This window comes from Aulonocara stuartgranti (genome assembly GCF_965226115.1).
Source record: "Aulonocara stuartgranti genome assembly, chromosome: 19".
Taxonomy (NCBI): domain Eukaryota; kingdom Metazoa; phylum Chordata; class Actinopteri; order Cichliformes; family Cichlidae; genus Aulonocara; species Aulonocara stuartgranti.
In genome coordinates this window covers 11,195,479-11,206,861 of record NC_138955.1, presented here as the reverse complement: position 1 = coordinate 11,206,861, position 11,383 = coordinate 11,195,479, and the positions used below count along the sequence as shown (strand labels likewise).

Genomic DNA, 11,383 nt, shown 5'->3' with positions numbered 1-11,383 from the left:
TCTATCTTGGCTTGAATCAAAAAAGTTGAGGCTTTGGATCACAGAACAGAATAGCTCCTTGTTGTGGAGTGGCTCTTTGTTGGCTTTTCCTGGTTTTGAACTTGTTTTGTTCTGTAATTGTATGTGTGTGCAGGCGTATGCATGTGTGTAGACTTTGTTTTTCTTACTGTGGAAAATGTAACGGTAAATTGCAGTTGTGCTACAGAGGAAAAGAGAAGGGAACTAGAACTTGATAATTTTTTTGTCTGTGTCTGCGCGTAAGCTGGAGTTAATGATGATAAAAAGGCAGTGTTACCTCAGCCAGTCCCTAATGTGGATGTTCTACTGCAAATTGTAGATTTAGGTAATTATGCATGCCAGACAAACGCACATTATCATCAACACAGAGGAATCAAATCATTGTTGTCATTTATTCCCCTCTATATTTGACATTTTTCTCTTACTAATTTATTTTTCCTCTCTCGCTCCAACCATCCTTCTCCTCATCACGCTTCCTCTGCTGTTTATGTGTGTTTATTTACTGAGCTGTGTAACCTTATGCCCTGCTGATATGTAGGGCACCTATTTATGAGGTTACCATGGTAGCTGCCACAGTAAGAACGGAACAGCCAGCACCCGAACACATCATTACACAATCTCCTTCCTCCTCCATCTTCTGTGTCCCTATCCATCCCTTTTTTGTTTTTGTTTTTTCTGCTTATCTGCTCCCACATTTCTTGCAGTTAAACTCTCTCTGTTTTTCATTTTTCTGGCTTATAGGTCTACTTTTGTTTCTCTTCTCAGTGTCCTTCTTTCACCTGCGGTCAAGGATTATGTCCGTACTGATCACTTCTTGTCTTCCAACCCTGTGATTGGCTGTTGTTTTATTTTGGGAGAGGTGAATAACTGTTGTTGCTGCGTGGAGAGCAGAGAAACCCAATGGGAGGTGCTCATTGGAGCACTGGAGGAAGTGGGGGGAGGGTTGGGTTGTTGGCACAGCAAGCGTTAATGGTATCATTACCCTACAACCCCCTCCACCCCTGGCACAGCTAGGTGTGAGGGAGACCTAAATCTGTCCACCCCTCTGTACTATGGCATCCCGTTAACAGACTCACTGTCGCCACAGTGTAAATGGACCGGCATACGTGCATGTGTGTGCATGTTTGTGTGCGTGTAAGCATGTGAGCATGTGTTATGCACACCTAGGCTTTATTACATGTCCAGATGTTCATACATGTGTGCATTTACATGTGTGTTCATGCATGCATTAAATTTGTTTGAGTTAAACGTGATGAATATCGGAGTCTGATCAACTGTGCGTGTGTGCATCTGTCTGGCTGTCTGTTTGTTGGCCCATGGGTAAGATGACCCGGTGCTACTGTGGGTCACAGCTGAGTTTGGAATAGCTCTTCGACACCCAATACCAATTCTGGCACTCTGGGAATTATGTTAATATTCCTCAGCGCCAACCCCGCCCTGCAATGCATTAAACTGCCAATCAAACTGTAAACAAGACAAGCCCCCTCATGCACAAGTGAGAAAATGCACTCACACAACTGCAATGAACCACACACTCCACGTTGAACATTTGTAGCTTTGTTTCGCTTGGCACTGCCATAGCTTCACTGGGAAGTTCTGCTAAGCCCTCTATGGTGACGCAGGCCCCAGGCAGTAGTATCTTCATCTCTGCTTTACGCATGTTTATTGTTGATTCTGCTGCTGACAGACTAATACAGGGCTTTCTGCACCTGTCAGAACACACCCATTAATCTCCATCATGACAGGAAAGCTGACTGATATAAATCAGAGGCAAAGCCGTAACACTCATAGTGGGGAGATGTGATGGTGAGAGTCAATTAACTTTAAGGGCAATGGGCTTTGAATGGGCTTTCTTTCTATTCCTGTCTCTCTGTTTTTAGGTAATATAATAAAAGCTGCTTTCGGCTCCTCCCTTGTTCACAATGGGTTGGCCACAGTGAACGTTTGATTTGGCAGATTTTTACACTGGAAGCCCTTTGTTTCTCCTCCCATATTTAAACCAGAGGTCTTTTGCTTGTTAGGCATATAAGTAAACCACTACAGTATGGAGCCAAATTTTAGGTAACATGGTAAGATGTATTTTAAAATGAGACAACATTCACTGGTGGGTAAATGTAACCTAATTTTTGTTCTAGTGGCATTGCTTCAGTACAGTTAATGGTGGAATTGCTTGCAGACACTGACTGGATCTATAGCTGCCACTCTGATAGTTTAATTAACACACTGCTGGTTTAAGTAGTTTTACCAACTTCTGCAGATGTGTCACAGATTAACAAGATTAACATTGGTCTTTAGCTCATTTTAAATTTGATGGCAACAGTATGTCTCAAAAGAGTTGGGACAGAGCAATTTACCACTGTGTAGCTTCCCCATTCAGTTCAGACTTCTGGGAACTGAGATCAGCTGCTAGACTTTTTAAATAGGAATATTGTCCCATTGTCCCACTCTGCTATAGGATTTTGGCTGCTCAACAGTCCTAGATCTTCTTTGTCCTATTTTTTGTTTCATGATGTGCAGAATTTTTCAACATGGTCTGGACAGCACCTGGACTCTTCTACCATGAAGCCTTATTGTTGTAATAGTGCATTATGTGGTTTAGTATTGTCTTGCTGAAATTTGCAAGGCCTTCCCCGAGAAAGGCATCATCTGGATGGAATTCCAGTATTTCAGGATTGGCATGCTGCCAATTCCATAGCCATTAATACATCCTCATATCATCACAGATCCAGGCTTTTGAACTAGGCACTGATAACAAGCTGGGTGGTCCCTTTCCTGAGTATGGAGGATGCTAGATCCAAAAGGAATATTAAATTTCGATTAGTCTGACCACAGAACAGTTTTCCACTTTTCCTCAGTTCATTTTAAATATAGTTTGCAGGAAAAGACTGGACATTTCTTTGCTAATGGAGCTTTAACCTGGATTTCCTTATGGCACAGTGAACTGTGTTCACAGACAGTGAATTCTGGAAGTGCTCCTGAGCCCATGCAGTAATTTCCATGACAGAATCATTCTTGTTTTTCCGTGCAGTATTGTGTGAGGGCCTGAACATCCCAGGCATGTGCACAGAGTTTTCTTTCAATACTTGGTATCTTTTGAAAATATTACATACGGTAGAAATATTCAAAGTCTTCACAGGTTTTTAATTTTTTTAATGCACCTTTGGTCTGAGCTATATGTCTCCCTATGTATACAGTAGTTCCCAAAAGAAAAATCTGTGGGTCTAATGGGGTAAGATTTGATCGGTTTCTTCTTGACCCTTTTCGAGAGTCCTTTGATTACTGGACAGTCTCAAAAAATATGTGAGTGGTCTGGTTTTCCCACATTTCCTCCAACACAGTTCCACTTTAATTTCTTTCACATATGATGAGATTATGAGAGGTGTATTTAAATACCACATTTTTAGTTTAAAGTCAAATTCTTTCCATAGTAGACTATTACTTTCTCTATGCCAGATTGTACACACCTCTTCCCATACTTTGTAGAATTTAGTCATTTTCCCTTAATATTTGCCATGTTTTGCATGGTTTCATTTATAATCTATATTCTTTGTGATTTTTACTGACCATTTACTGACTTTCTTTATGACTTGAATTGTAAAACGTCTTATCTGAATGAATCCATTTCACAATTTATAAATGCAGATTTTGCAGATTTGTGAACTTGTGCTTAACTCTCTAAGATGCTCGTTTCATACCCAGTCATGTTACTAATCTGTTGCCAATTAAGCTAATAGTCGCACAATGTTCCTCCAGCTGTTTCTTTTTAGTATCACTTAAATTTCCAGACAATAGTTGCCTCCATCCCAACTTTTTGAGTTGTCTCACTCCTGTCAAAATGAGCTAACATTTTTAATGGAAGAGTATTGTGGATAAAATATGGCTTTATGACACTTGTGAATCCTTGCATTCTGTTTTAATTTACATTATACATAAAATGTAAAATGTCCATCCATCCATCTTCATCCGCTTTATCCGGGGCCGGGTCGCGGGGACAGCAGCCTAAGCAGAGAAGCCCAGACCTCCCTCTCCCCAGCCACCTCCTCCAGCTTATCCGTGGGAACACCAAAGTGTTCCCAGGCCAGCTGAGAGATATAATCTCTCCAGCGTGTCCTGGGTCTGCCCCGGGGGGCCTCCTCCCGGCGGAACATGCCTGGAACACCAACCCCAGGAGGCACCCAGGAGGCATCCTTGTCAGATGCCCGAATCACCTCAGCTGGCTCCTTTCGATGTGGAGGAGCAGCAGCTCTACTCTGAGCCCCTCCCGGATGGCCAGACTTCTCACCCTATATCTAAGGGAGAGGCCAGCCACCATTCGGAGGAAGCGGCGGACCGGTGCAGCGTCCGCATTACTGCAGCTGCAGCCCCAATCCGTCTGTCGATCTCCGGCTCCCTTCTCCCATCACTCACGAACAAGACCCCGAGATACTTGAACTCCTCCACTTGGGGCAGGAACTCATCCCCGACCTGGAGTGGGCACTCCACCCTTTTCCAGCTGAGAACCATGGCCTCAGATTTGGAGGTGCTGATCCTCATTCCCGCTGCTTCACACTCGGCTGCGAACCATTCCAGTGCGAGCTGGAGGCCCCCACCCGATGAAGCCAACAGAACCACATCATCCGCGAAAAGCAGAGATGAGATTCTGAGACCACTGAAGTGAAAGCCCTCCGCCACTTGGCTGCGCCTAGAAATCCTGTCCATAAAAATTATGAAAAGAATCGGTGACAAAGGGCAGCCCTGGCGGAGCCCATCACCCACCGGGAACGAGTCCGACTTATTGCCGGCAATGCGAACCAAGCTCTTGCAACGGTTGTATAGGGATCGAATGGCCCGTAGCAATGGGCCAGACACCCCATACTCCCGCAGCACCTCCCACAGGTCACCCCAAGGGACACGGTCGAATGCCTTTTCCAAGTCCACAAAACACATGTAGACTGGTTGGGCAAACTCCCAACTCTCCTTTCCAGCACCCTGGCATAGACTTTCCCAGGGAGGCTGAGGAGTGTGATCCCCCTGTAGTTGGAACACACCCTCCGGTCCCCCTTCTTAAAGATGGGGACCACCACCCCGGTCTGCCAGTCCAGGGGTACTGCCACGCAACATTGTAGAGGCGTGTCAACCAGGACAGCCCTACAACGTCCAGAGCCTTCAGGAACTCGGGGCGGACCTCATCAACACCAGGGGCTCTGCCAACAAGGAGTTGTTTAACTGCCTCAGTGACCTCGCCTCTGGAAATTGGCGGATCATTCCCCTCATCCCCAGACTCTGCTTCCTCCTCGGAAGACGTGTCAGTGGGATTAAGGAAGTCCTCGAAGTATTCCTTCCACCGCCTGACAATTTTCTCAGTCGAAGTCAGCAGCGCTCCGCCAGCACTATACACAGTGCAGGTAGCGCACCGCTTTCCCCGCCTGAGACGCCTGACGGTTTGCCAGAATCTCTTCGCGGCAGTCTGAAAGTCTTTTTCCATGGCCTCTCTGAACTCCTCCCACACCCGAGTTTTTGCTTCAGCCACTGCCCGAGCCGCATTCCGCTTGGCCTGTCGATACCTGTCGGCTGCCTCCGGAGTCCCACAGGCTAACCAAGCCCGATAGGACTCCTTCTTCAGTCTGGTGGCTTACCACCACGGCAGGCACCAACCACCTTGCAGCCACAGCTCAATGCAGCAGCTTTGGCAATGGAGACGCTGAACATGGTCCACTCGGACTCAATGTCCCCAGTCTCCCTCGGAATGCTGTTGAAGCTCTGCCGGAGGTGTGCGTTGAAGATCTCGCGGACTGGGGCCTCTGCTAGACATTCTCAGCACACCCTCACTACGCGTTTAGGTGTACCAGGTCTGTCCAGCGACCTCCCCCGCCACCTGATCCAACTCACCACCAGGTGGTGATCAGTTGACAGCTCAGCCCCTCTCTTTACCCGAATGTCCAGAACATATGGTCGCATGTCTGGTGATACGATTACAAAATCGAACATCGACCTGCGGCCTAGAGCGTCCTGGTGCCACGTGCAGTTATGGACACTCTTATGTTCAAACAAGGTGTTTGTTATGGCCAAACTGTGATTTGCACAGAAGTCCAATAACAAAACACCACTCGGGTTCAGATCAGGGAGGCCGTTCTTCCCAATCCCGCCCCTCCAGGTCTCGCTGTCATTACCCACGTGAGCATTGAAGTCACCCAGCAGGACAACAGAGTCTCAAGGTGGAGCACCTTCCAGCACCCCACCCAGGGACTCTAAGAAGGCTGGGTACTCTGAACTGCCACTCGGCGCATAAGCGCAGATGACAGTCAAGACCCGTTCCCCGACCCTAAGGCGCAGGGAACAAACCCTCTCATCCACCGGGAAAAACCCCAACGTACCGGCAGCAAGCCGAGGGGATATTAGAATACCCACCCCAGCCCGCCGCCTCTCACCAGGGGCAACTACAGACTAAGACAGAGTCCAGCCCCTCTCCAGGAGACTCGTTTCATTGCCCAAGCCATGCGTAGAGGTGAGCCCGACTATATCTAGCCGGTACCTCTCAACCTCACGCACTAACTCAGGCTCCTTCCCCACCAGAGAGGTGACATTCCATGTCCCAATTGCCAGTCTTGGCACCCGGGGATCAGTCCGCCAGGGCCTCCGCTCCTGGCCGCCGCCCGGCACACAATGCATCCGACCCCTATGGCACCTCCTGCGGGTGGTGGGCCTGCGGGAGGATGGGCCCATGTCCCCTTTTCGGGCTGTGCCAGACGCTCGCCCTCGGGCACCCTCCCCGGGCCTGGCTCCAGGGTGGGGCCCCAGTAACCCTATCCTGGGCAGGGTAAACTGTTCCCTCGATGTTTTCTTCATAAGGGTCTTCTGAATCGCTCTTTGTCTGGTCCTTCACCCAGGACCAATTTACCATGGGAGACCCTACCGGGGGCAAAAGCCCCCAGACAACATAGCCCCTGGGATCCCTGGGACACACAAACCCCTCCACCACAATAAGGCAGCGATTCACGGAGAGGAATGTAAAATGTGTTTTTGGAATTGGGGGTTGTATATAAACTCATTCGCTGACAGCACAGTTAACATACTTAAAATAGGCTTGTGATTAGACTGGTATTATGAGTACTCAGCTCAGTGTATGCAGATGGGAAGTAAAAATGCAATATTGCCTGCTATTCAGAGCCTTTGTGAAAGTATTCATCAGAGTACCGCTCAATGGTGATTCACCATATATCAGCTTATTATAAAGAGATGGCTGAGTGTTCCTATCTGACTTTTTAGCCAGAAGAGGAAAGTGCACTGTTGACCTTTTAAAACAGAAATCGGCAACTTCTTTTGGTTCAGACAGTTTTGAAAGAGTATGGAAGGAACGATAAGGAGAAGCATGGAGATATAAAGTAAATTATTTTTTGGTTTCCTGAGCAGTTGGCTTTGGGAAGGAGAAATGCAAAGTGCATCTAAAGTGGGGGGGAGGGGGATCTGCAGCTCCCAGTTGTTGACTCTGGGTCAGCAGAGAGTGACATCATTCCTCAGCTCCTTCCACAGGAAATAAGGTCACAGCGGGGACCTTGGCCAAGGTGCACAAGCACACAGTTGAATGCTTTCATTTAAGCACGCATACAGTGCTCTTGAAAGACAGGATAATAGGTTGCTATGTGTAGGAAGAGTTTTCCCAATACAGTTCATACCACCAAGGTATAGACAATGGAATCAGATCATGTTCATACTATCAACTTGGTGGAGCTCATTTGGCTGGATGATCCTTTTTTTTAGTGCGCACATATGCACAGGCATACACACACTTGCACAGAGAGCACTTTTAAGCATCTGACATCATAATTCACCACTCCCTAGTGCAAGGTTGGCTGTGATCCAAGTGCTTTTGTCAGTGTGATGTCCTCAGCTGCAGTGTGCGTGTTCATTTGCACACATACGCACCAATCCACACGCCTGACTTTTTTAAGGAACTGTACTTATTCATCTGAAAGGTTTTAATCTCAGCAAGAGTCACCAGTGTGCAAGTTTTTGGGCCTCCTGCCGGGTCACCATGAAAACCAGCACAACATGTTTATTAGTATTAGGTAGGCGGTGGGATTCCCCTACCCCAGAATATCAGTTCTGCAGTGCGATTGGCTAATGGGGACTCCCTCTTAGAATCATGGCACCAGGGGGAGATTTAGGTTTATGTGACTGTGTTGATGTGGGTGTGACCGTGTGTGTGTGTGTGTGTGTGTGTGTGTGTTTCTTTCCTCTTGAAAGAGTTTGCCAATGTTCCAGAACACCATGACTCGGTGGGAGCTTGGGTGTCACCTACCCCCACCCATCTACTTCCAGTCTACCTATTTAGCCCCCACTCTTCCCCTCCCTCATTTTCCTTTGAACTCACCCTTCACCCAATTCCACCCAGAATGTCCTGTGGGATTTCTCCAGAAAACTCCCTCAGCGCTAAAATACTCTCACCGCTTGGCCAAAACAAACATGTTTGGATGTCTTCACTGAAAATGTATGTGTGCTTGTTAAGTCAGGAGGCACAGAAGGAATTCAAAAAGAGTGGAATGCAACCCAGAGATGTGTAGTATAACTGAGTTATTGGACTCCTTTTTCTTCATCCTGACCTCTAACTCCATCGGGTCATTTCACACATTTTGAAGCAGAGCCAAGAAGGTCAATGGCAGCAGAAACAAGCATCTTCTGTCAGGTGCATGGTCACAGTCTAATTTAAGTGACAAACTGCTCACAAGTGATAACCGTTAGACAGCTGCTACCCCCTAGTGACTGTAAGGCCCAACCATACCATAAAGTACTTTGTAAGCTTGCAGTCTGATTTCACCCTGGTTTGTTGAAATTAATAAGGCCTATAGCATCATCTACAGGAGGATCTGTGAACTAACTGATATATACAACTAGAAAATTAATTTACCAATGAAACTGCTATACTTAACTATTTTTGTTGCAATATTGCTTCTTTTTTAGAGAAAACTGCTCCATGTTTAAACATAATCTCCACTGATTGCGACATTTTCACAGTTATACAGTTGGAAGGACAGTGGTGCAATATACTTGGTATGAGAGAAATGTTACCTTTTGTCTGATATTATGTCGACACAGACTGATATATATATTTTCTTATGTTGCATGTTAGAAGAAAGCAGTTTCCTTTTCGCTAATGTTTCTTTGTTGGTTTTTAAATGAGCTGCAATTTAGGATTATATCCGTTGTGTGCATGCTATAGTGCTATCTGAGTGTCATGTACAGAGTTTTGTTTTTAATATTCCAAAATATTATATATTTAAATAATTATAGAGGAAGCAGGACTGATCTTCTCTGGTATTGGTGGTTTGAGGTCTCTTGCTGCACTCTAGTGACAGCTCCCTCACTGTAGCTCCATGCTGAGGACCAAAACTATTGCTGATGTAGGATTAGCTCACTTGCTCTAAATCCTAAAATAGCCATGGGAAATGTAATGCAAAACCTGCCCTGTTAGCCATATGTATAAAAATAAATGCCAGTGAAGGACTGGAGTTTGTTGTTATTAAGCATTAGTTGTTGACAGGCGGTTTTCCCAGATAAGGGAAATGGTTCACTGTGTAATTTTTCAGATGTAGCTTGTCTGGCAAGTTTCCCAGAAATAAGTAAAAAATTGACACTAAACCTCTATAAATATTTTCGTAACATTAGGAGTCCCCTTCTGTGACCACTCGGGCAGTTTATATTGAGTTAAAATTGCATGCTAATGTTTTACATTTCCATGCCATGTAACCATTTAGCGAGAAAGTGCATATAAGCATCACAGATCTAACACGTGGAAAATTCTCTTTGTATCTTCTTTAATATCTGTTTATGAAGATTTGTAGACACTCAGAATAGAAAATATAGGGCTCTATTTAGTTTATAGGTGATCTCAGACATATCCAAATCTTATAAATACAAGTCCCTGTTATGTACGTATTAGGATTTATTATTTTTTTTGTTGACAAAAAATAACTGGACTTTTAGCTGTGTAATATCAGTGTCTGATTCCAGTCAGACAATTAGAGCAGCTGTGTTTTTAACTGCTCCCATGTTGCCTTCCTGTGATTGGGATGTGAGTTAGACCGTAGCCAGCACTGATTAACTTTGTCTATCACAGAAGCGGGAGTTTAACTCGGTTCATTCTTCCAAGTTTAGAGAGGAGGTTCCCAAGGTAACTGTATGTGTGGGCGCGCATGTATCAGTGTGTTTGTATGCATGCGTGTGTGTTCTTCTTGAGAGGAAGAGAGAATGGGTGTAAAGAATAGAGCAGCGATGTGAACTCTGCTTTCCACTGTTGGCACGGGAACCCTGGGAGCATTCCTCCCTACACTCGATCCAGGGAAAGGGTTGTCACCATGGAGATGGCATTTGGCAGGCCTGGTCTAAAGTGAGTGTGTGTGTGTATAATCAGATGGATGGAGAGGCGATAGTAGCCTGTTCCATGTGTATCGGGTTCAAGTTGAAACTTTATTTGTCCTAGTTGGTTTCATTGCAAGAATTAGAAATAACATTACATAAAATTATGAGACTGGTATGCATAACTGTGCACACTTGCCAATGATAAAATAATTGCTTTAATTCTCCTATGTACTTAAAAGTGTGCATGGATATTTCAGTAATTTAAGCCTTTTTTTAAATGCTGTATAAAGAACTATAAGGTCATTATCACATTATTATTATGATAGTAGTAAATTGTGTCAGAACATTTCCATATTAGAATATCTAAGCAGTCCAGTTAAACAGTAAATGGTTGGCTATAGCTTTACAAGTAAATTTAATTTTGACTTGACAAACATGTCTTTCTCAATGTTTGTTGTCGTGTGTGTGTGTGTGTTAAGTCTGCCTGGTGCCTGAAGCAGAAATAAACGTGAAATCGGTGGCTATATTTACACAGATAATTTTACACAGCGGACAGGCAGTTTCATAGAGCAGGTGTGTCTGTGTTTAGGAAGTTGTCATGTTCACACTATTAAGCTGCTCTGAAAGACTTGGTTCCTGTTAAGTGAACACATCAAGGCGCGTCCACACCCGCACACAACCACATGTGTAATATGCCCTGACAAATTAGAGACATGTATCAATGCACTAGTAAAGACTGCAGGAGCACACGTGTGCGTGTCAAGTGTGCCAACAGTCGGATGAAGGCGGCAGTTGTTGTTCGACAGCTGACCTGCTGTGCTTCCCATCGTGCATTTATTTGATCAGTGTTGTGAAGGCTGCTGACTCACCTGTTTCTGTGGCTGTGTGGCTGGATTAGATCTGAGGGGTGGGCAGAGAAAAGCTTGCAGACATAACACACACACACACACACACACACACCCACACACACCTGTTACGTTGCCTTTTGTTCCTGTTAAACTTCCATCAGCCGCCAGTTTTTCTTCACTAT

The 11,383-nt window shown here is 45.3% G+C and overlaps 1 protein-coding gene across 2 annotated transcripts in view; it reads left to right on the top strand.

Moving 5' to 3' along the window:
- Positions 1-11,383, top strand: part of ppp2r3a (protein phosphatase 2, regulatory subunit B'', alpha) — a 60,726-nt gene that overhangs the window by 34,852 nt on the left and 14,491 nt on the right. The gene's annotated exons all lie outside the window — the stretch shown is intronic.